Source organism: Colossoma macropomum, unplaced genomic scaffold (genome assembly GCF_904425465.1).
Source record: "Colossoma macropomum unplaced genomic scaffold, Colossoma_macropomum, whole genome shotgun sequence".
Taxonomy (NCBI): Eukaryota; Metazoa; Chordata; class Actinopteri; order Characiformes; family Serrasalmidae; genus Colossoma; species Colossoma macropomum.
This window is the reverse complement of record NW_023494786.1, coordinates 25,694,365-25,719,801: the sequence shown is the minus strand read 5'-3', so window position 1 is coordinate 25,719,801 and position 25,437 is coordinate 25,694,365. Positions and strand designations below refer to the sequence as shown.

Here is a 25,437-nt window from a genome sequence, read left to right as displayed (position 1 = left end):
TACATTCTGTCCTTTCTTCCAAGGGCTGCTTGAATTTGTTCCCCGAGAAGGACAACAAAAGGTTGAACAGCTATTAAAGCAGAGTTCTTATAATAAACACGCAACGCCGGTAGCACCAACAATGACTGGAGTGCGGCTTTTGATCTATAAAGTCATTTTGTAGGACATTTGATCTGTGAACTCATTTTCTCTTCATCGTAACAGGATATTTGCAGCTGCTGTGTCTGTGCCTGGGGGCTTTTGCATGCCAACATGACTGATGTTTTTGACTGATTCAGTTCACAGTCTCCTGGCCTGGAATGATAAGCTAAGCTAGATGGAACACTACGGCTAAAATCCAAAATTTCATGGAGCTGCTTGGTCCGTATGTCTAATTGAACGAATTGATTTTGCATTAGGTCTGATTTCCAGCAGAAAACACAACTGATTCAGCCCTGCCGTTTTGTGGAAGGAAGAATGACTCAACACAAATGATACAAGTGAGTCACTTTCTTCTAAACACAGAGAGATATGGCAAGGAGTAGGAGTTACGTCACCTTCTTGATGTGGTGTGCAGGGTGCACACAACCAGCCCAATGGACTGAATAATTCTAGAGGGAAGCTGAACCTGATCTGAATGCATCATGACTTAAACCGTTGAGACGGCTTTTGTACTTGCTAAAAGAATCAGGACAGCAACACATGATTCATATTCATATTATTTGTAGGTTATATTTATTAGGGCTGTCCAATGACTAAAACAATACACACACACACACACACATTTACCAAGCTGCTTATCCTTCTGGGTCACGGGGGTAGCTGGAGCCTATCCCAGCAGTCATTGGGCAAAAGGCAGAAAGCACACTCTGGATAGGTTGCCAGTCCATTGCAGGACTAAAAAAATGAACTGCATTATTTTTGTAGTTGACTGTCATTTATTACATTTGCCTTTTTTTGCTTTAATTTATCTCTAAAGAAAGAATTTTGCTATTGCTATGAGTGGACAAAATAAGCTTCATCAGAATGTATTATTTTCAGTCAATTCATTATTGTGTTACTGTCACCTTTCATGAACGCACCTCGTAGATTCTTGTTACAGTAGAGGCTTTCGAGCGGGACTGGAACTGTACTTTGCTATTGCTTTCGTAGTTTGCTGCTCATCCTATATATATATATATATATATATATATGTGTGTGTGTGTGATACCCCTGGTCAAATTACATCAAATTATATGGCTACATTAAATTGTACATTTTCAATTTTCAATTTTCTTTTTTTGTGTACAATTGTTTTATTGTCCTTTAACTTATATGTTGGCATACATACAACATAAGAACACATAACATCCCCTTTCCCTCCCCACCTCCCCCTCCCGGATGTGTTTCGGACAGTACATTTAAAAAACATAGGTACACCTACATACGCATACACATATCAGAACATAGCTTCATGAAAACAAAAGTGAGAAAATAAATAAGTAAATAAATACATTATAAAATAAAATACAAAAACAAACAGATAACTCTAGCAAGGGCTTAGTGAAACATTCCACTGATTGGAGCGCCTTCTTCCAAGCATTAGTAGTTCTTGACTGAGCATCATGTACACAAGCAACTGAAAGCTGCAAAGAAATAATATCAAGCGCAGACAAAATCCATTGCCGTCTTGAGATGGAGTGATTTTCAATTTTCTACATGCAAATAAGTTAACACATCCTCTATAGTAAATAAAATGACATATACCAATTCTCAGCTAATTTTAGAGCACAGTTTCTATGTACCTGCTGAATTTAACATATTGGAAAAAAGATAAAACATTACATGTTAAACATTTGCACAGGCCACACTTTTTATTTCTTGCTAAATGCAGCAAATAATCAGTAAATGTGCATTAAAATGTGTTCTCTGTAGAAAACATGAAAAAACTCATTTTCAACTAAAAAAATCAACAAAATATCACTTGACCAGGGGCGCCCAAACTTCCATCGTCACTTTATTACTATGTCCTACCATTAGCTTTAGGATGAAGTCTATTTACATTAAACACTTCCTGGCACATGACTAGTGATATTTTCTACAGATTTAATGGATTACAGGGTAGATTTCTCTTAAATATTTAAGCAAATTCATCTTTCTTTACACTTTTTTTGCAGAGGGTGTCAATAATTCTGCAGCACACTGTATCTGAGAAAGCAACAGATCTACCTATTAAAAAACAATCACACTGCCTCGCGCTGAAGCTAATTTAAAGTCGTTTGGCAGGCTGAGTGCATTTCTAAACTTAAACAAACTGTTTAGTCGATGTGCTCCACAGCTCTGGTCCTGGTCTGAAGGGAAGTCTATGCCAGGCCTGCAGGTTGTTAGCAAAGCCACTTCAACATCCTCTTCTGCAGACACCCGTGTTGCCAAATGTATGATGACACTGCCAAGCATGCAGCCTTCACATAACCTTTTGCTGTCAAGCTGTCCGCTCAGCTCTCCTTCTGCTCCGAGCTTTCTTCAGGAAACCCACCCACGCACGCCATGCGCCACGCTACTCGCCGCTACTCGCACTGTGCCAGCTTTGCCCTTGTCCGGGTAATTACATCTGACCCCCCACCTACCTAGTTGTCAGTCATGGACACATCACACTCATTACCCAAAGACAAAGGACTGCTGCACACAAACACACACACACACACACACGAGCACGCCTGAAAATGGTCACAGTAGCTTGGAAATGATTTGCAGTTTGTGAGAGATATTAGAAAAACACCATTTCTTATTTTCCACTTGTTCAAATTCAGAAAATACACATTTGCTGTTCTTTTTATTTAAGATTACGAGTTTGATCCTTATCAATGTCGCAGCCATCCGTGGCTGGAAGTCCTAATGAGCAGGGGAAAAAAGTTAACACATCCTCTACAGAGAAAACACTTAAATACAGCATTTTATTTACTCTTTATTTGCTAAGTTTAACATGTCGAACAAAATAAAACAAAATAAAAATGTATCAGAACCTTTTTACAAGTCAGGTCACATTTCATAAAATACAGCACAAAATTAAAGCAGTAATTTAAACAGTAATTGTGCTCTAAAATGTGCAGAAGTGTGTTCTCTGTAGAGGACATCTTAACTTATACTCACTTAGAGAATCGACAAAATTTGACCAGGGCTGCCCAGACTTTTGCATACGACTGTAAATTCTAGCCTTAGTGCTAACAGACTGCATTAGAAGATGAAATACTCATATCATGACACAGGAAACAGAAGTAACTGCAATCCATTAAACTGTAATTTAAGACCTTTTAAATAAATATGTGTGCTTACCTTCAGGACTATATACTAAATGTAATATAAAGCAGGACTTTTCACATAATATTCTTTCTCACAAAACAAAAGAAAAGGCATCAAAGGGCTTCAATTACATGCAAATACTGACACCTCATGTTACTGTTTATTAGGGCTGAGACCACCTATTGATTTATCGATAACTGTCATTAACAGACATGAAATCCACAAGCAGAATCTGTCATTTTTTTATTTTCATTTTGTATTCATGATACGTATTTGTGAGAGAAGTCTTTCCATATGCAGAAGCTGCTGCCTGGCTTTACTGGTTTAACAAGCCCAGGTCCAAAAAAATAATCTTGCACTGCTACTGAATATTAAATTCTGATTCAGGATATGAATTAAGTATTAAAAGAAAACTTCCTAAAAGATAACAGATCACAAAACAAATATAATCACATCTGCACATCTTAAAGCTGCACACGGTGAGTTTTCAGTCATTTAAATCGCCCGATTTGTTTGACAATCAAGATAGATGGAAACTCTCAGCTTTCATCAATCGGCTCAAGCATTTTAATCCTAATGTTTAGTTGTTGTGAGGTCACTGAGCAGATTTTCACATGCTTAATGCATTGAAACCTTCACATCAAGTCTGATGCATTTTTAATGCTGAGACACTAGTAATGTAAAACTGACAAAAGCATGATTTTTAGCTTTTAGCTGATTTTTAGCTTTTAGCTGAGACGCAGACACTGGTTAACAGCCCATTCTGCTAAAAAAAAATCAATAAATTCAATAAGCAGTACAAAGAGCTCCACCAATAGTTCACACAGGAGCTGCATGTGTGATGGAGCTTGAGGCTTTGCTTTAGCTCTGAACTCCAAGTAACTCAAACAGCGAACAAACTGTAGGAGAAACCATGAGCTCAGACATGACAGATGACATCAGTGTTAATATGTCAAAATTGACATGGATTTTTTTCCTTTTTTTGTCACTCACTCAGATACAGTGCAAAAAGGCCTTACGCGTTTGTTGCTCCCCTGTAGTGAGTATTGAACTGTAAAATACCCGTGCTTTTAAACACTATATATTAATTGATCTTTTTTTACCTGATTTATCAATTTCTCAACATTTCTTATCCTACCAGCTCTACATTTCGTTCTGAAGAACTAAGGTACTTTAGTAATAATAAACAGTAATCAAAATATATTACTGATATTGCGTAAAACCAGGTAATCAGAAATCTGCATCACTGCATTTTTAAACTAACACTGGTCCTGATACTATGAGTTATATTCATTTCTCTCATAATTGAATCATACTTGGGCTGTTTATGGAAAACTGCATTTATTGTACCTTAGATAAAAGTACAATTTAATCATACTGATAGCAAAAGCACTCCTCCGTTCTGTAAAGATAAGGCCATGCTCTGAAGGGAGGAGATGTGATCTGGAATGAGATGGTGATGGGAAGTCGGCACATTGCCTCAGCTCCATCACTGCACTCTGCCGTACTTACACTGCGGAACAAATGAAAAGCTTCTGAATAATTCACATTCAGTGTAGGTGCTTTTTAACCCCCACTCTCTCTCTCATATACAGTCGTATAGAAAAGTTTGGGCGCCCCTGGTCAAATTATGTTTTGTTGATTTTCTGCAAAGAACTCACTTCTGCACATTTTAATGCACAAATATTATTTATTTGCTTTATCCCCCCATACGTTAAACTCAGCAAAAATGAAATACAAACTGTGCATTAAAATGTACAGGAAATAATCCATATTTAAATGTGTTCTCTGTAGAAGATGAGTCAACTTATTTTCACTTAGAAAATCAACAAAACGTAATTTGACCAGGGGTGTTTTAATACATCGTAACATTGTTATGAGATCAATATTACAAACCTAAAAAGGTGTTAAGTATTTGTACCTCAGGCATCAGCATTAGACCAGGGATGTCCAATCTCATCTTCAAAGAGCTGGTGTGGCTGCAGGTTTTCATTCCAACAAAGCAGGAGCACAGGATCAGTTGATTGCTGACCAATTGATTACAGAAGTGGAATCAGAAGTGCTTTCGCTTGTTTGGAATAAAACCTACAGCCACACCAACCCTTTGCTGATAAGACTGGACATCTCTGCATTAGACTGTGTTTCGTCTCTGTAAGCCAGATCTTTTTTCCTACTATTCCAGTCAGATGTTTTGTTTTTTATCTCAGGAGTGCTGATTCAGTAACCCATCTGATTTACCTCACAAAATATTTGGCAAGAACTGAGAAAGAGTGTAGATATTACTATTCATCATATATTAAACATTACCCACTATGAGGCTTTGATTGGCTGCAAATGCTTGGTGAACAGGCTACTATATCTGGACAACAATGAGAGAGTGAAGTAAACGTACCTATCATATAAATGTACCCATAATATCAGCCTACAATGTGCAGTTTAACACAAACAATTGGTTATGAATTTATTTATTTTTAATTATACTATATAATAAATAGTTTTACTAAACTATCAAAATTATACATATATATTTGTTAGCTCTATAAACACAGTTAAGTTACTTTTGGCAGTTTCTATGAACATTTTAACAAATTTCCTGTGATGGTCACTTTGACCATTTAGCCATTTAACAATAAAAATTAAGATTTTAAAAATAATACAGAACACAACAGAAAAGTCACTTTTTTGTTTTATTATTCTTTGTGTTCACATGTGAAAGTAAACCAATGCTTTTCCGACAGAAAATGATTTTTTTTATTAAATTATTAAAAGTTATTTGTATAGCCTGTGTTGTCTGATACTAATACTTGTCTTGTGTCTTAAATTAAACATTTTTGATTATCAAAAATTTTTTTAACTGTCACCCAGACCTTTCTTAAGAATCGTCAGACGTGTAGTGGGGACGTTTTGGGGTCCTGTATGTCTTCTTGAATGAACAGTGATTACAAATCTCCTTTAAAATCGTGAAATAGATCAACACAGCCGACATTTTAAATGTTATCTGCTGCCTTTAAACTGTTCGAATGCGCCTGCACTCAATCACTATTTCTCTATTTCATTGTCATTAAATGTTCTTGTTAAGTATTAGATTTTGACACTATTTAATCTTACGTTTTTTTGTAAAACCAAAATTGTTTTCTTTTTCAGCCGCTTTATCATTTTCAATTATTTTAAGCTGAAAAATTCAGGTATCTCTACTTTACGGCACATGATTTTACAAGCCTACTGCATATTAAGGATCAGTACTCATCTACAATCATGCTGGGCTGTAAACCCCATTTGTGGAAACAGGACATGTCAACTGTAAGAAGGAAGTGGGAATCATGCTACAGCATAGTACCTGATTGATGGCTAAATTACTTGCTTATTGGATCTGCAATGCAATTATTTACATCAACACAGCTTGTCAGACTTAATCTGCTTCAAAGGTTCCCGAGAGGCAATAAGCCAACTAATTTTATACTTGTGAGTACAAAGTAATGAATGTGATACCAAGCAACCCTAAAATTGCATTACCAGAGTTTGTGATGCACAAATTCCCATGCTTTAATTAATGTTTCATCTCCAGCAGATACATAGTATTGGTCAAGTGGCCCCCAAAGGGAGATATATAATTTAATCGAAAAGGCATCAAAACTGCTGAAGCTATTCCATATTTGAGGAGCAGGTTTTGTACATTTGAAAATGAATCCCAAAGACTGGATGGAAAAAAAAATAGTTTCACCTTCAATCTCTTCCGTCTGAACCCCATTTCACTTTCAAGAAAATGAGCGTGTGCCCTTTCAAGGCATTCTCATTTCCTATTCAAATCATATCTGAACTTAGATTCAAATGGAATTGACCCCTTTGGACCCAATTTCCAAAAGAAATTGACCCTGCTACTTGTTATAATTTCCATTAGTATTGGACAGTTGTGGAGAGTTTACTCTCATGCCTGTGACAGAACACACACACTAAAAACGGTCCGATGGAAAAAAAATGCTGGACGGCCGTGCTAGAAATGCAGCAGGAAAAAAAGGTCTCAGGTGGCTTTAAATGGCCTTAGTCTCATCTCTACCACCAAACCCCCTTTAAAGTGCTCTTTATTTTTCCAAACTTGATTGGCTCTACAATGGAGCCCTGATGGACACCTGCACACGTACATGTCAATTAATGACTGACTGCACTGCAGTCAGCCATTCAGGGCCCTTCAGGAGAGGACAGATGGTAATGAAACTGGTACAGAGACTGATAGATCCTACAAAGGCAACAGGACTGTGAAGTCCACCCCCCATCCCCCCCATAAAAGCAGCCATCAGCTCCACAGAAACCATTCGAAAACACACTGTGGGTCAGATGGCTACGAGCAGAGACAAAAGAGGACGTACTGGTAGCGTGTCATGATAGTGGCTTGAGAACTCTAATTATGCAAAAGGATAATCACACGCTTCTTTCACATTCAGACAAGAAATTATTATGCAGACACATTATAATTTAGAGGTACTGATTTTGCCTGTGTGAATCATAGCCTTTTGAAGGGAAAAAAATCCATATTTAGGCGCTATACAAAAGCCAAAATATCTAAGAGAAAAATAATAATTTTAACATAATGTGAATAGCTTATCCCCATTAAAAGCCCCCTGTATGCTGCTTACATCCACTTATTTCAGGGAAAAAAAGATTGCATGTTTACATTTTATGTGCGCTTGCCAGAAGAAATTATTTGTATTTGAAAATGGACGTGGCTAATAAAATGTTCCTAATTGTGATTCTAAAAACAGCTTCAGATTCATAAGGGTTTGGTCGTCATTGAAATATGACCATATTTAACAGCAAGAGCATAATTTATGACTACAGCATAAGCAATATGTTAATCAAACTTCAACAGTTCTAACAATATAAAGGTTCTAAATAATCTCATAGGACTGTGATTATACTAATAACAACCAAGGTGAAGCTAAACTACAAGGTTATTTTATAAAAGGAACATTCACTTCTCATATTCTCTTCTGCAAATATTTGTCAAGCATTTGCCTAGTTAAAAAAAATAAAATAAAATTTTCAAAACCTGAAAAGAAAAACCTTTGAGTTGGCTAATAGCCAGCGTAGTTTATAGGACTGGTAGTAATAGAAGCTGATCTCCGGAGAATAAGAGGTCTAACACAATGCACAGTCCTAAGATGCCCTGCATCTAACATAAAGTGACCACAGCATAAATGCATTTCACAAATGATTATGATTGTTTATAGTGATAAGAAAAAGGTGACATACCAAACCCAGAGATAATTCAAGAAAGAAAAGAAGAAACACGACTGAAAACAGGCTGCAAAATGATGCCGCAACAATGTTATTACAGATGTCACACAGTCAGGGCATAAATAAATGCCTAAATAATGTTTTGTCAGTTTTCTCCTCCAAACTATTGTTAAACGTACATATTAAAGTGTAGTTCTGTCACAAATATTGTCACAAATACTTACTGGCACAAATACTTTTCATCAAAATAAACATGGGATCAGTCTCACAAAGCAAGATAAAAGTCATTTTTAGCCATATAACTTAAAGCTTAGTTTAATCTAAATCTTGAATTTTCTGTCTCACAGCAGTGGATTACATTTTGTCAGTCTTTATCACCATGGCAACATGTGCTGCACACCTAACCTGCTCCAGGCAGGTTCATTTTGGAATTATGGATTATAAACAGCTCTTGAGCCAATCAGGGACAGATTTCTGACAGAGGATGACCCCTCGGGTCACTTTGTTCTTCTAGACTTTTAACCCATCACTCAGTAAAAAAAAAATAAAATTAGAAAGAAAAATCCTAATTTTCTATCTTTTCAGGAAATCGTACTACATGGATATAAAAATATAAGGCGATCTTTATAGAGAAAAGTTTATAGGGAAAAGGGAAGTCGGATTTCGGTAAAAACACCTGCTCTAAACTAGCTGCCTTCAGCTACGCAGTGAAGGTTTGCTCATTTTTATAGTTTCACAGTAAATTAAACTGTGTCCTAAACCACATCAGGAAGTCTGCACAACCATAGCGAAGACCTGGATGCAGTTTGTGAGGGTTTAGAGAAGTTTTTGGGAAGCTTTCAGAGAAAAAAAAGATATGGGCAATTATCTTGTGTGTTTTTTAATCTCAAAATCTGACTGGCCACCCTAGATGCCACCCCAAAATTTCTGCCATGCTTGTTTGTGCCTTTAGGAAGAGAGGTGGAACAACTCTCCACAACCACCACCCAATAAATCCCCAACCACCGTCCCACCCTACCCCCGCTCACACACTCTTACCAGCGCGTCTTTTCTGTACTGCTTTGTCTTGAAGGGGAGAGTCAATGAGCACGTTTACATGCACTTAATAATCCGATAACTGCAGAAAATCAGATTTTGTCAGTAATCAGATCAATGCATTTATATGCACTTGAGCAATCAGATAATGGGAAAACTCTGGGTCTACATGAGTCAGACAGTAATCAGATTTCTGCTTTGCAACCAGCCAATAAACTCACAGAAGAAGGTGTGATGTAAACAGAATGTATAACTCAGACTTCATGCCGCTTCCTTCATTTCGTCAAGCAAGTAGTCGGTTTCACTGCCATCTCGCGGCAACGCTGCTTGCTCATTTCTTGTACCGCGGTCTGTTCTCGTGCATGCGCAGACTGAGAAATCCGAAAGAAATCAGAGAAAGAGTTTACATGCACTGAGAAATCTGATTACTAAGCTAATATCCAGCTCTCTTTATCAGATATCTTAATCAGATTTCTAGATTGGACTACGCTGTTTACATGACGTTTTGAATAACCAGACAACTGCAGAAATCTGATTATGATCAGATTATTGAGTGCCTGTAATTGCACTCAATTGCCTTTCAGCAAAAGAACTGCTCAAATTTGCTCACCAACCTTCCAACCCCCCCAGGCCCCCGCTCTCACTCTCATTGCGAGTATATCTCTTCTCTACCACTTTGCCTGCATGGGGAGAGTGAACTGGCGATCAGAAGAACTGTTTAAACTTGCCCACTCCATCTCACACCTCACCCCCCGCCACCCCCGCGGACTTTCATACTGCCACCTACCCAAACTCAGTGCCACTCCTTTCCCACGCCAATAGTAACTATAGACTCTTTTCGAATTTTCACCAAACCATTCCATAAACTGCCAGTGTAAAAGGGGTAAAAGGGGGAGCCATGCTTAAGTTGAACACTTTGCAAAGTTAGGGGGGCTTTTGACAGGCACTATTTATTAGAATTTAGAATATTTAAAAATAGTCTGAATATTACTGGGCAGCATACTATCATTTTATGATAAAACCGTAACTGAAGAATCTACATGGAGCGCTGCGCCTGCTGGTAAAGGAAAAGAACTGGAATGAGTTCTGTGCTTACGCTCCCTGCCTCGCTCTCCTTTTCCTCTGCAACCCAGTCACAGCACCGTGCCTGCGGCGGGTCATGCTCAATCTCATACAGCAGCACCTGTACACAGCTGGCACGCTTCCAGCAGGGAAGGTTTACTACTCACACCCACCCCAGCAGCCGAAATTACAGTGTTCGCAGCGTGGAGGATGCAGGCCTAGCCTACTGGGATGCCACAACACGGAAAGTAAAATGGAAAACAAAATTGCAAAAACAGTATCCAGCCACATGTAGAGAGTCAGGAATGTGGGCGCAGAGCGATGCTGAAGACGGTGCCTCAGGTAGGAATGGGAAGTGACTAGAGATAATGGTTTCAACTATTTACTAAGTCATGAGGCCGAAGTAATTAAATCCTCTTAGTTTGGCTCATTTATAAAGCCGGTCCTCATTTATTAAGGTGCCTGGGTCCCTAAGAAGAATAGCCCTGTCCTGTACAATGGCAGCAAACATTAAAAAAGCAATACTTAGTGGGGATTGAGCAGCAGATATTACCTCAAATTAAGTGCTGGGAACAGCACAATTTACTGCACAAAAGAATTTATTCACTTACGTCATTAATATGTACGTTAACTCAAAGTACAGAAGACTCTGCATGAAACTCTGGCCTATTATAGCCCACAGTTCCTGCTGTGTGTCATAAGCCTGTTTCCTATCAAATGTAGCTGTCCATCAAGCTGATGATGAATCTGGTCCATCATTAAGGCCACTTAGAAGCACACCGTCTGCCCACTTTTGGTGAAGCCTTGCTCTTCTTAGGTTGGTGTAGCATTTTTGTACACTGTGATAAGCAGCTTCACAGTAATCTGTGTGTAGATCTTACTGAGACAGCAAAAGACTACAGAGGTCAGGAAACAAATCCAGTTATTTCAAACATATTTCAAAACATGTCATTTACTCTCCATTTCTCACAGTCCGTATATGGAAACTAAGCTATATGGAAAACAGCCCATTTTGAATTCATCGTGGTTGTGATGTCACAACCATGAACACAATTACATATGAACGCCCATTCTGCCTACAGCAGGTAAGGAGCCCAAACACTGATGTTATATGGAGTGTTGTTCCTGCAGGCAGTTCGCAGTAGTTAAATGTTGAGCTGTTCCTGGCTGTCAGGAAGTAGCCTTTCAAAAGATCAGGACATCCAAAAGGGTGGTTTCAGTTTAATTATTTATTATTTATTTAAATAAATGTATTTTCTCCTGAGAAAAGATCCCTCCAAAGGACAATCAAGAGATCCACAGTGGAGAAAACGCAATAAAAAAAATTTGTGAGAAATGCCCATTGTAAAGTGATTCATGTTGGTATTAGCACATAATTGCTTATAAAGAAGTATTGGTATCAGACAGATGCTTAGATTTGACATATTCCAAGCTGACATTTATTACCATATTTACTGAAGAACAGAATGTGTAGGTGACGCTGGGCTACTGTGCTAAAATACCTACATTTACTCATTTTGCTGCATGTCTAACACCACAGAAATATATCGCTGTTGTCGGAAAAAAACCTTGAATCCCCAAAATGATATCTTTACAGTTTACTTTACTTTACTTTACACCTTTACTTTTACTGTAGGTCAATGGAACCAAACTTCTTCAAGTCATTTTCGAACATTTCTTTTGGTCAATTCCTCATGAAATTTATATACCATGTAAAGGACAACAGGCACAAATGCCAAAAATGGAGATACGAGGTCTTGTTCCGAGAGCAGCGACATGTTGATTTCTCTGTAATGCTAATCCAAGTAGATTTAGTCCTAATTTTAACATTTTATAAATGTTTATGAATCAGCATCGATAGATATATACATGAAGAACATCGGAGATCAGCATTGGACCACAATTAACATATTGGGGCATCCCTACTATCAGTGAAACAAATTCCTTCTCAGTGACTGCTCGTCAATGCATTCAGTTGTGGGCCATAAAAATGTGAGAAAAGACATATTAATCTCCTTCTAGTTTGATTCCGTTTATGGAATATTAAATTACCTCGCTCTGAGCCGAAGAGTCTGAGAACAGCCCAGAACAAATCCTATTCATACAAGAAATGACCGCTTAAAACTCTGTTGTTATGAAGAGAGACGGTTCTATTGCTCTGAGGCTATTCCCAACAACAGAAAGACAGATGCCTGTTCCCAATCAAGCCCTTTCGAACTGAACCCCTGCTCCCTTCAGGATGCATACACTGGAGAGAAATACACATACATATAAAAGCAGCCTTTGGCATTCTGAGAGGCCAGCCAGTAAGTTCAAGACTGCTGATAAGATCATGCAGTGGTGAAGCTAAGCAAACACAAAGCAGGCACAAACCAATAAAGGGCTCTACAGTTTGCTAACCCACCATCAAATTGACCTAAAGAGCCCATATTCTACATGTTTCTTTTATTTCATTTTTGTCTGTGAGGCCTTGTTATGATGTTTGTGTGTGTTGATATATTCATGATCATTTTCGAGCCTCTCTTTATCCCTGAGATTTAAACAGGCTGTTTTTGTTATTATGTCTTTAAGACTCTGATCGGCTCTGTATTGTGCCTCACTAAAGAAGCAGTCCTGGCTGAAACACTCTTTATAACGTCTGTGTGAGTGGGCAGAGCTAAAGTGCTATAGGTTAAATAGGCTTCTATATTTAAATACATTGGTTTTGATATGACGTCACAAAACAATCCATCGAAAAATGCTTTAGCGGCATAGTATAGACTGAAGAGTGGATGGTACGTTTTGACTTGTAACCATGTTTACATACTATATCAGACTAAAATGAAGTGAGGAACATCAGTTTTTCAATAACACAGGCCCTTTCCAGCACTGAATGTCAGCCTCACTTCTCCAGAAACAGACTACACTGCAAGCATCACAAGCCAGATATTGTTTTCTTCACCTGTGTAGATGGTAAGGCTGTCTGAAGGATCTGCTGTGCTCAGATAAGCCTCCAAACATGTGGTTCACAGTGGCCAGCACTGCCTTCCACGGTGATCCTCACAGAAAGAGGAGCATCCACACATCACATGCGGGGACACACAAACAGAGCAAAACAAAACCAAGCCAGTGGACGGCTGCCTGGCCTAAATCACTGCCCACTGTGATAACAATGGAGGAGCACGAGGGCTGGCAACAGGAATCGACATGGACTGTACAAAACTCACAAATCATATGACCATGACCATGAAAGCTTCAAGAACCAGTAGAAAGACATGTACATGCACATCCATGTTAATAAACCCTTTATTATGTGTTTGCTACAAATTTTACATTCACTTTAGATCATGTGTTTAGATAATTAATTATTTATATATTGTTATTATTTAGGTAATTAAATATTTACATCAGAATTTCATGTGGTTTTAATTAATGTTTAGAATCCACACTTTGGACAAATCTTAACACTTGTTTTAAAGATCTATGAGTGAAAATAAAATGTAAAAGGAGTTTCAAGATGGTGCTGGTTGAATGTGCCTGGGGTGCAGATATCATTATTCAACAAAGATTATGCTCAACTCACACACTATCACTGTGCTTGCTCCTGCATCTGTAATAGTGCTAGGAACTGTCATAAAATGCCAGAAGAAGGAGTGTTATTATTATTATTATTATTATTATTATTATTATTATCAGAGGAACAGGTTGGCAATGTTGGATTAGTTATAAAAGAAGCAGAAGTAAAATCGCTTTTTGCAAAATCTATAGGCAATAGTACGATTTGGGTGGTGGAACATTCTCAGCACTGCAGTAACACTGACGTGGTGGTGGTGTGTTAGTGTGTGTTGTGCTGGTACGAGTGGATCAGTGGATCAGACACAGCAGTCCACCACCCAAATAGTTCCTGCTCTGTGAAGGTCCAAGGGTGTCCTGACCACTGAAGAACAGGTTAAAAGGGGGCTAAAAAAGTATGCAGAGAAACAGATGGACTACGGTCCCTAACTGTAGAACTACAAAGTGCACCTATATAGTAAGTGGAGCTGATAATATGGACAATAAGTGTAGAAACAAGGTCATAATGTTATGCCTGTTCAGTTTATAGTGCAAAACACGCTAGCACGTTAGTCCCTCTAGCTGTTTGGCTGAGCCAGGCTTCCTTAGTAATCCCATCTCCCACTGAACATTAGGGAGACATGAACTACCAGTAACCTGGCGTAATGATTAAGCCTAGGCCTAGGGTTAGCCTTGAGACAAAAGCAGCTTGTGTCAGTCAGCTTCATCAGACAGCACCATGGTCTAAGGCCTGGGCCACACGTTAAGCTGAGAATCTGTGGCTCAGCGGCTGCTACTGGTGGCATGAATGTAATATTTACTGACCTCCAGTAAAGTCTGACACTCATAAATGTATAAGCAGGTGTACAAGCCATGCTAATGAGACAAATGACTTGAGAAATTCAAAAGTTAAAGAATTTTCAACACCATTTTTGGCCAAGCCAAAGTAACTGCCCAACCACAGGTTACAGGTTTATCTATACATTTAGTTCTGGTTTTACCATTTTTCACAATAATAAAAATGTTACATTTACTTCAGTCATAAATTCGGTTCTTGTTAAAAGTGAAGAGGCATTTCAGAACAATAAACCACAGTTGACTTTTCTTTTTTTTTTTTTAAACATCTAAACATCATTGTATACTGAACCACTGACAGGATAGGCTAACTGAGCACCAGCCAGATGTGATATCTCTCTACTTATTACTATGCACTGCCACTTTGTTTATACATATATACATATTGCATATTGCATTGCCACTTTGTTTATACATCCATAATATTGCGTATTGCACTGCCACTTGTTTACACACCCATGCATATCGCACAACTGTTAACATATGTTATTGTTTAATATATTACAGTGCATAGTCACTCTGTTGCATTCACTGGATGGGACCACTACCTTGTCACCTGCATAATATTTATGCAATTTTACTTACATATCTTCGTACTGCATATTATATTTTTATGGTTGTTTTAGTACATTTTATTTTATATCTTTACTTCATCTATTTATGCATCTGTAAATAGCGTACAGCAATACTTTTCCTCTTTTTTTGCTCTTTACTGTACTTTGTGCTGCTGTGATAGACGACTTTCCCCTCTGGGATTAATAAAGTGATCTATATCTACCTAAAATGGTTTATTAAAAAAAGGCACCGATACTTAAGGATCAGGTATCGGTATCAGTATCAGAAGGGAAAAGGTGCTATCGATGCATCTCTAATACACAGTCAACTTCTTTTATATCTAATTGTCACTGTGAATTGTCACTTATTGCCTTAGGAAATGATGTTATTCAACAACATGACCCAACCTGAGTCCTTAGGCTTCTTTCATTTTCTTTATTCATAGCATTTTCTCTGCAGTGATGCCAGTCAGTTGGTTTGTGCCTGTTCAGCAACTTGCTACTTAGCTTTAGAAGTGACACCTCTAAACTACTGATACTTTATGCACATCACGTACCAGGAAAACATCTGCAAACACTGTGATCTTATAGTTTTGCCAGATCTCCCACAGAACTGCTTCCAAAAAGCCTGACCTTGCTGCTGTCCTCCATAAAGAGCTCTGAGCGGCCTTCTATGATGGGACCCGTTAAAACAAAAGTGCTCTAAATGCATTATGCATCCTGTTTAACTCTCAGTACAGGCTGTTTGGACATGCAGCTCACTTGCTCTACACCTCGGGCCAAACTGGAAGAGCTCAGTCTGTCAAAGCTGATATCCCCAGTGGCCCCTCGGCCCAAACACACAGCAGCCAGCCCATCGGCGTCCTCCAATTAAATCAGCCCATTCACTAGGCCTTTAAGAGGGGCCGATGACCTGGAAATGAATGGAGTTCCTCTTAACACTGTGACAAATTAGTCTGACTTCTCACTACGCATAATAGGTATCAGGATATCTGACTGCAGCCAATGAGCCCCTGAGCTTGAACGCAGAAGGTTATACTTAAAAAATAAAGGTTTCTAAATGTTTCTTGGCTTGGACACACAGTTCTAGGATTGGTATAGAACCTTTACATTACGTGAAGGTTCTTCAAAAGTTCTTCACAATCTCATTTGCAGTAATCATTGCTTATAGAATCATCCACTAAAAAGGTTCTTGAGGGAACAAGAAGTGGTTCTTTTTGACACCACTGCCATTATATTTTTGTCTGGCTTTATACGGTAAAATGTTAATGCAACTTCGCAAAAATTGAAATGAAATTTTACTTGAGTTGCATAATGTTCAGCCTCCCACAGCTCACTTGCAACTTGTTTGGAACTCAGTCACAACAGTTGCAGCTTTCTCAATTTCACGAAACAAGTTATATGAAACAGCCCATCAAAATGCAGATTACGCATCACATGATCACAAACAACCTTGTTTCAAACAACTGGCTGCAGTAGATTAACAGACAATAAAACAAACGAATACGGATTACTGGACGATTACTGGAAGGAGACTGACTTTACGCGAGGTTGGTAGTTCATCATTTTGTCAGTTTCCTGAGCCATGACAACAAACAAACTTGAGTTCCTCAAAGCTAAGCAGCTGGCCTAACTGGGCTAACAGTAACAATCATTTAAACGGCTGCCTGTAGCACTGTTTACTCTTTGTTAGTTTGCTGTTATCGTGATCTATGTAGCTAGATTAATTGTCTTTTCTTTTGACGTCCGTTCATTTTACAGAGCTCAGATCTTTTTGACATCCAAAGGATGAAAATGATTACAGAAGGGGAGCAGAGATGCAATCCTCAAAGAACTTGCAGTGCTTTTATGACAGAAAGAGTGAGAAGTCCAACCATAACAGCTACTAACAGCTATGTTAATGTCAAAAGCTTAACATCCAACAGATTAAAAGGTTAAATAAACAGTAAAGAACCATAGCTAGCTAACCAAACCCCTTTTGATGCTCTATGAGACCACCAAGCTCTTTAAAGAACAAATTTAAGGAATGAAAGTTCACCCCATTTCCAAAAAAGTTGTGACACTGTGCAAAATGTAAATAAAAACAAAATGCAATGATGTGCAAATCATTTAAATGATGCATTTAAACCCTATATTTAATTGAAATTAGTACAAAGACAAAATATCAAATGTTAAAACTGAGAAATTGTATTGTTTTTTGAAAAATATATGCCTTATACCTATTTGATGCCAATAACACGTTCTAAAAAGGTTTGACCAGCCTCCCAACTTTTTCGGAAATGGGGTTGTAAATCATAACCTTGTGATGGCAAATGTGGTACAATTAGAATGGTGGCCTCATGCTTCTTTTATATAGTGACATTGTAGTATAAATGCTGATCCAATTTACTATGACAAATGTGGACATGCATGCACTGTCACCCCTCTCACAGCAAAACTGAATGATTTAAAGGAAACAAAGACAGTCCCTGAATGTACCTCCAGTGAGGGTTTGATAGAATTACCAGAAATACACTTAAAGTGTCCTGCAACAGCACCTTCCTCCCTTGAGAAATGTGTAGATTTCATTTGCTAGACCAGCGGAAACATGGACCACTCACGGACCACTAAAGCACAAGTCTAAAGAACAGTAATCAACGATTAACTGGCTTTTCATTTTGGAAACAACTTGAGTCACAGATAAAAAGTGGCACAAAGAGAAACAAACACTCAGCAGGAATTCCACAAAACTGCTCATTACATGTCTGAAAGCCACAATCTGTAAAAGGGCTTGTTTGGTGGCTGTGGAAGTGGCAGCAAGTACATCTAGCACAGCATCATTTGTGAAGCACTTTTCAATTCAATAAGGAGAGGAATGGAGAGCGGAGAATGAAGGCTCAGCGATGGAGACCAGAACAAAGACAAAATATAGACATTATCCTGTCTATCGTTTCAGTGCTGCAGCCATTGAAGGAGATGATGCCAAATGCTGTATACTTACATCTCCTCCGCTCAGGCAAACATAGCACAGAGCCAAGTTTGATTTAGCGCAGGCTGCACCACTCACTGAATGAGAAGGATCAGAAGCGGCATTCACATGTTCAGGAAGCGAGTGGCCTCCAGGAGAGAGTAAATGAAAGCCGGGAGCAATGCTAGTCTAAACAAAGGTAAGCCTTTCTTTAAACAGCGGAGATGTTTGAATTGATGAAGGATAAGGGGATCACGCTGCTGGATGCTATTTCTTATGCTTACAATACCATGAGGAAATCCCGTTGGTAAAAGTTACAATAAAAGAATACTGTACTATATGGATACGTCTGACCATTTCTATTAGGGGGTCACAGACGCCTGCGCTGACTAACATTGCGCAGTGATGGGGGGAAATGGTGGGGCCATCCTACCCTACCCTGAGAAGGCAAGTCCAAGTGTGCTCTTTTGGACTCTGTATGGATGGCTGTAGCATCACCAGGGATCGAACTGATGAGAGGGCCAACGCTTAGAGCCCAGATTGCTATTTTTTTAAAATAGGCAGTTGGAAATGGTTCTCCTCTCCTTTCACCCTCATTGCTCACTAGCAGCCCAATTCAGAATCATAACATTTCCATTCCACGAGGAGAATGACCACTAGGTGGCCTGCAGAAAGAGGTTAAAAGAGGGACATTGCCACCACTAGAGACTATGCAAATAGCTAAAAATCGGATGCTATGTTATCGACTGTAATTGTCTTCTAACTTTAGGACTTTAGGATGAATTTATCAGCGAATAATATCTGCTACATATATTGAGCACTTGAAGTTTCTATGCCAGCACAGCCAGGGGTGCAAATCTGGAGTGGGGAGGGGGGGCAACGTCAGGAGGGAATAGCCAACATACCTTGAAAAATGTGATCTATTGAATTTTGTGCAGGTAATTTCTATATGAATAATATTATATCAACACAGTTACTATCAAAAGTAAGCAAACTGTAAAGAACTGATGTTTTGTATACACTGTTAGAAATAAAGGTTCTGTGCAGGTACATTTTTCGTTCATCAAGGTACAAATAATGTAAATGTACCTTCAAAAGTACAACAGTGATTTTAAGGTCCAGCTGTGTATCTTAAATAAGTTTTTTTTCCAGGTGAAAAGTACATATTTGTACCTTATCACAACCTGATGTTTTAAAACAGAACAGTAAAATAAAAGCCTGGAGATGAGGCGGGGTGTGTGGAGACAATACAGCTTAGAAAATATAATGTCAATGGATTATGATGCAATTATGTACTGAGAAAAGTACTGAGATGTACCCTTGAGGGTACCAACCCAGTGACAGGAGGGGTACTGCCCCCCCTTTATTTCTGAGAGTGTATATAGTCACTGAAATTCTCAGTCTGATATACACGTTCCGATAAATATTTTACCAAAATATTTAAATATAAATAAGAAGGACTATTGATAACTGTTGACATGAGGCAACGAATCATCATAATAGAGAATTATGTCTTGCAAACAACTGCATCTGTAACACAGACATGGCTGGACTTCGTTCTGTTTATTATTATAGACTATATTTAAATGAAACAACAACCTATTGTGGGTTTAATTAGAGTTTTAAAATGTATAGGAACAGAAAAAAATCTAGCATCTCTTTCATGTTCATTTTGAATGAAGCAATATATCAGTAGTAGATGGAAATACATGAGGGAACTGAAGGGTTTGCTTCAGCCGGCATGCTATTGCTCAGAAACTAATGCTACAAATGAGAATGCTTTGTAGCACAGACAGACAATAATCACATAATGCTGATACAAATAAAAGGTGAAATTAGCTGTTACGCTGCTTGGTTAAGCATTGATTCACACTGCCAGGGACTTTCTTTAGCCCAAACTCTGTGCTTACACCAACAGCCAGTCTATTTAGCTTGCAATGAGAGTGTGATATCACTGGTGTAGGAGACTTTATGGAAACTATCTGGCATAATTTCCAAAAGTGAAGGAATAGCTAGATGTAATAGAGGCATAGCAGCATGATCACTCCGCTGACAGAGAGGAACCAGGGAAAAAACTTAATGGTGCGCTAACTTAAAGTTATCAACAGTGAATCAGGCAAACGCAGAGGAGAGATAAAATTCCCCATTAACAAGGTTAAACAACCAGCCTGAGAGAAAAACTGATCTAAGTTCTCCTGATTTCAGCTTTAATACTATGGGAGAAATGTACAGTTGTCCTCTTTCCTCAAAACATAGCTGATCAATCAAGACATGTTTGGTATCTGAAGCTGGCTTTTTTAGTTTTACACTGAACTAATGTAGCAAGTAGGATTAGCATGCAAACTGCAAGTCTAAGTGGGGGTTCACCAATTGTTTACCATGGGAGAGACAGTTTGCACACCATTTTTGTATGATAGGTGCCTCATCCTTTATGCACCCTGTGCAACTGTGTTTTGTGCGTCATCCTCCAGGAGCCCTGAACTGAAAGTGGTTCAACTTGTAATGGTCAAGTACCAGAAATCACGAGTAGATCAAAGGAAAGGCAAGCCTTTAAAGTTTTAATGAAGTGGTATCTGTGAGGATTTTGCAGCCCTTCACAGTTCTAGATAAACCATGACAAACAATAAGCAGCTTTTTTGGTTTAGCTTGTTTTTGCTAACAGCACCACATGTGCTAGTTATTATTAATAGTTAGACTTTTTGCTAAACTTTTCATACAGCTGGTCTCATCAGTGCAGTGCTTAAGATTTCAGGTAAGATTCCCGTTGTTAGCTATAATTAACAAGCACATGGTTTGGCTAATTTTAGCTAGCCAATTAGCTACTACTAGCTTTTGCTTAGCAACGGGGAGAAGCGCAGCTCCTAAGAAAAAAAAAACAGGCAGTAAAAACTGAAACCATGTTGAGCTGTTAAATAATCACAGACTTGCTTATGTGGTTTCTGACACTGCATGTCAAAGGGTCACCGAACTTAGAGGTCTTAGAAGTCTGGAGATCTCTCTTCCTACAGACTTTAGCTCCAGCCCTAATCAACCCTATCTGAGCCATCTAACTCAGAAGTCTTCAGAAGGCCTTGATCAGCTGAATGAGGTCTTTTAGATTTGGTCTGGGGGTGAAACCTGCAGAAGGTAGATCTCCAGGAGGAACGTTGGCGAGCACTGTTGTATAACATAGTTATCTATACAAATGGACAAAAATTCAGAGAAAACTCAGGCTTAGAGATGCTACTGCTACTACCACTGGGCCTCATTCACCAACACCTTTAAGTTTTTTTCCCAAATTTGTTCTTAAGAAAGGTCCTAAGAAAAAGACTATGTTTGATTCCTGAATGGTTCGCACCTTTGTGGTCTTGAGTGTGCTTACCCAAGAACAAATCCCCAATGAGAAAACATTGGTGAACGTCAGAATCTTAGTGAAAACTACGTAAGAGGGACTAAAGAATAAATTTCTTCTTAAGAATGTTTGGTGAATGAGGCCCAAAATTTGTAGCTACAGGCTGGCTAAGTAGCTAAGGGTGGACATTCTACATTAGCCTTGTAGCCTCAGTGCAAAACATAATAAGCAAACGTCAGTTACCAAACGTGCTTGCTGATTGGCTACATTTAAGGGCCCATTTCCTACATTTTTCTTGCGCTATATTTTCCACCTTTGGCTTTATGTGCCAAAAACAGTCATCAATCACTTCTACATGACCATCCTCTAACCTTCATCCTTTAGAATTAAACGCTGTTTTTGTTACCTTTATGTAAATGAGTAGGTTTTCATGACATTGCAAAAACAATTCATTCAAAACAGACTGTTTACACAGCTTGATTGTCTAACTCAAACTGTGTGGACTGAGGAGTGAATAACATATGCTGGACCTTCAACAATGTTTGAATACTACATCAAACTCTTTTAAAATGCAAGAAAAAAATGCAAATTTGCATGATATAAGCCCTTTAAAACAAGGGAAAGTGGTTGAAATTTAATATTTCCCCCCACCATCATTTCAATATGTATGCCCATGTGGAAGCAGGTTCATCTGTGAACAAGATTTCCCATAGCCACCTTTTCACTATTCATATTCAGACAAGAAAGCAAACCCTCTATAAGCATTATGAATTCTGAAGCATTTCTGGCTGCATTTCTAACTCTAACATTATAAAAGATTTACAGAATAAATTTCTCAGTACAACATTTGATTTTCACAACTGCTTGGCATTTGGTTGTTCATTTACAGAGCTCATGCTCTGTTTACCTTGAGGATTTTCAAGCCACAAATATTACTTCTGATGTAGATGGGTAAAAATACAGAGAGATGAAAAAGCTCATCATGGTCATAATATTGCATATTTGAACTTCAGCAGCAGAAAACATTGACGGGCCTTCCCGGAATTTAAAAACATATCTATTAAGGGACTTGCAAATGCCTTTAAAATGATGATTGATAAACATAGCCATAGGACAGATGGCAAAATAAATTCAGCAAAGCAGATCCTTGCTTTGAAATGAAGCCAGAATTACCCACAATGAGCACAGGAAGATATCTGCATGCCAGAAGCAGCACATCTCTGGCAACAGCAAGCAAGCGCTGCTGGTATTCCTCTGAATTTTAAATCGATTCAGTTCAGTTCAGTGTCAGTGGATATCTGCTACCTCACAGGCTTCTCAGTGGCAGCAAGGGAGATGCTGTGGATTTATTCTTAAATGAAATGACAACAGTAGAGTGTATATCAAGTTAATATTCTCTCTCTCTCTGTCTTTTTCATTTCTCTTGAAAGAACCAAAGATCTGTGGCCAGATGTCCTTTGAAATGCTTCCACATTTAATATAGGGCAAATTATAACACCGTACATGGCCCATATTATTGAAAATATAAAAAAAATATATATAATAGAAGAAAAAAAGATGTACTTCATAGTGCATATATGGAAACTAAGCTGCAAAAAAACAAACTATTCTGAATTCAATGTTTTTGTGATGTCACAAAAACCTACACATTGCCATATACCCACCTCTTCAGACTACTGCAGTTTAGACACACCCATTCATGCTGAAGTTATAAGGAGTGTTTCAGTCTGTGCTGCTTTTTGAATATGCAACATATACAGCAGCCAATCAGAACAGAGATCATACACATATATTAGTCTTAAAGTCACATTAACAAAAACAGCATTCTTATTTCAAAGGAATAAACAGAAAATGGTCCTGTAAAAATGAATAACCCTACAAAATTGTTCACAGCAGTGGTGATAAGAACCAGATGTCTGAAGTGTTTAATGTTATTACACGGTTATGAATACGCTGCCTGATGTCTGAGACATTGTTTTACCATTGATTTGTACTTTTATCAATCTACTCACTACAAAGAGGTACATGCAGGGCTTTCTGAGGCAAAATAGTCCCCCCCCCCAAAAAAATAACTTATTTTTTTCAGATTTTATTAATGTCAATATCTAAAAACTCATGTAGACACATGTAGGTACACTGGTAGTTTTGGATAATAAGTAAAAAGACCAGGACCAAAGAACAGGATCAAATATGTGCAATGAAACAGAAACAGCAATGTAGTCCCAAGTACTAAGGAAATAATTTTTATCACTTTATCAAAAAAAAGTAATGAATACACAAAATGTACTACACACTGTAGTACAGCTTTCTGGATTAAAACTAACATGTAATGTTATTTGTCATGTATATTTTGTAGGGTAGCACTGCATCCTTCAGTGTCATCAGTTTAACATAATTCCTTTTAATACTTTCATCCATCAGCAGATGTTTTTGTATTATGGGTCTTTCACTACAATACCCAGCATGCATTGCACAAATACATAATGCAACAATTGGGAATCTTTGAACAACCCCCCCACCCCCACCTCACTGCCTAGCAGTAAGGTTAGCAATAACATAAATAACATATTACTTTTATACAGTTTATAGATTGATTTTTTTTACATTTTAAGCATTAAGCACTATTTGTAAAGATGTGTAAAAAAAGGCCATGAAAAAAAATGTCTTTGTGGTTAATCAGCTCAGCCTCACACTGAATATGAGAAACGTAATGAGAGAAGGTTTAGTCTTAGAAAACAACCCCCCACATTCTTTTTTTTAACAAAACCATGCGTCACGTATTGGCGCCCCTGCATTTAGTTCATGAGTGTAATGAGCAATGAGTCTTCTCTTATAATGCTTTTGAAGATTGGAGAATACAGAGCAAAGAATATGAGACCACTCATCAATACAATATTCTCTCCAGATCCTCCAGGGTTCTAGGTCCTCTCTTTAGCCTTCTCCTGTTCAGCTTCACCTCCTGATTTTCAACATGGTTTAGGTCAGGAGACCGGGATGGTCATGTCAAAAGATTTAGATCTGTGGTCATTGGGCCATTTTCCTTTGTGGATCAGTGTGTGTTTGACAGAAACAGCCAGATTTACATTTAAAATCTCCTGGTACTGGTGAGTCCTCAATGTCATGTATACTAACTAGGTTCTCAGGGCTTCTAGACTCTCAGAAATAAACGTATGACACTGTCACTGGGGCAGTACCCCTCTTGTCACTGGGGTGGTACCCTCAAGGGTACATCTCAGTACTTTTAATCAGGAAACATAATTGTACCATAATCCATTAAAATAATATTTTCTAAGTTGTACTGACTCCACACACCCTGTCTCGTCTCCAGGCTCTTTATTTTACTGTTCTGTTTTAAAACATTAGGTAATGAAAAGGTACAAGTATGTACTTTTCACCTGGGAAAAAAACGTACGTAATTGGACCTTAAAACCACTGTTGTACCTTTCAGGGAACATTTACATTGTTCATGCCTTGAAAAATAAAAAAATGTATCTGCACAGATCCTTTATTTCTAACAGTGTAGAAGAAAAACAGCCCCAAAACCTCACAGATCCTCCACTGTACTTAGCAGAAGAGAGGTGATTTGCTGCATAACCATCTTTCTTTTTATACAAAAACCACCTTGTTACCAA

General features: G+C 38.2%; 1 protein-coding gene across 1 annotated transcript in view; it reads right to left on the bottom strand.

The window, feature by feature from the left end:
• The window catches only part of LOC118826373 (neurobeachin-like), a 228,458-nt gene that overhangs the window by 153,748 nt on the left and 49,273 nt on the right, over positions 1-25,437 (bottom strand). The window lies entirely within an intron of this gene.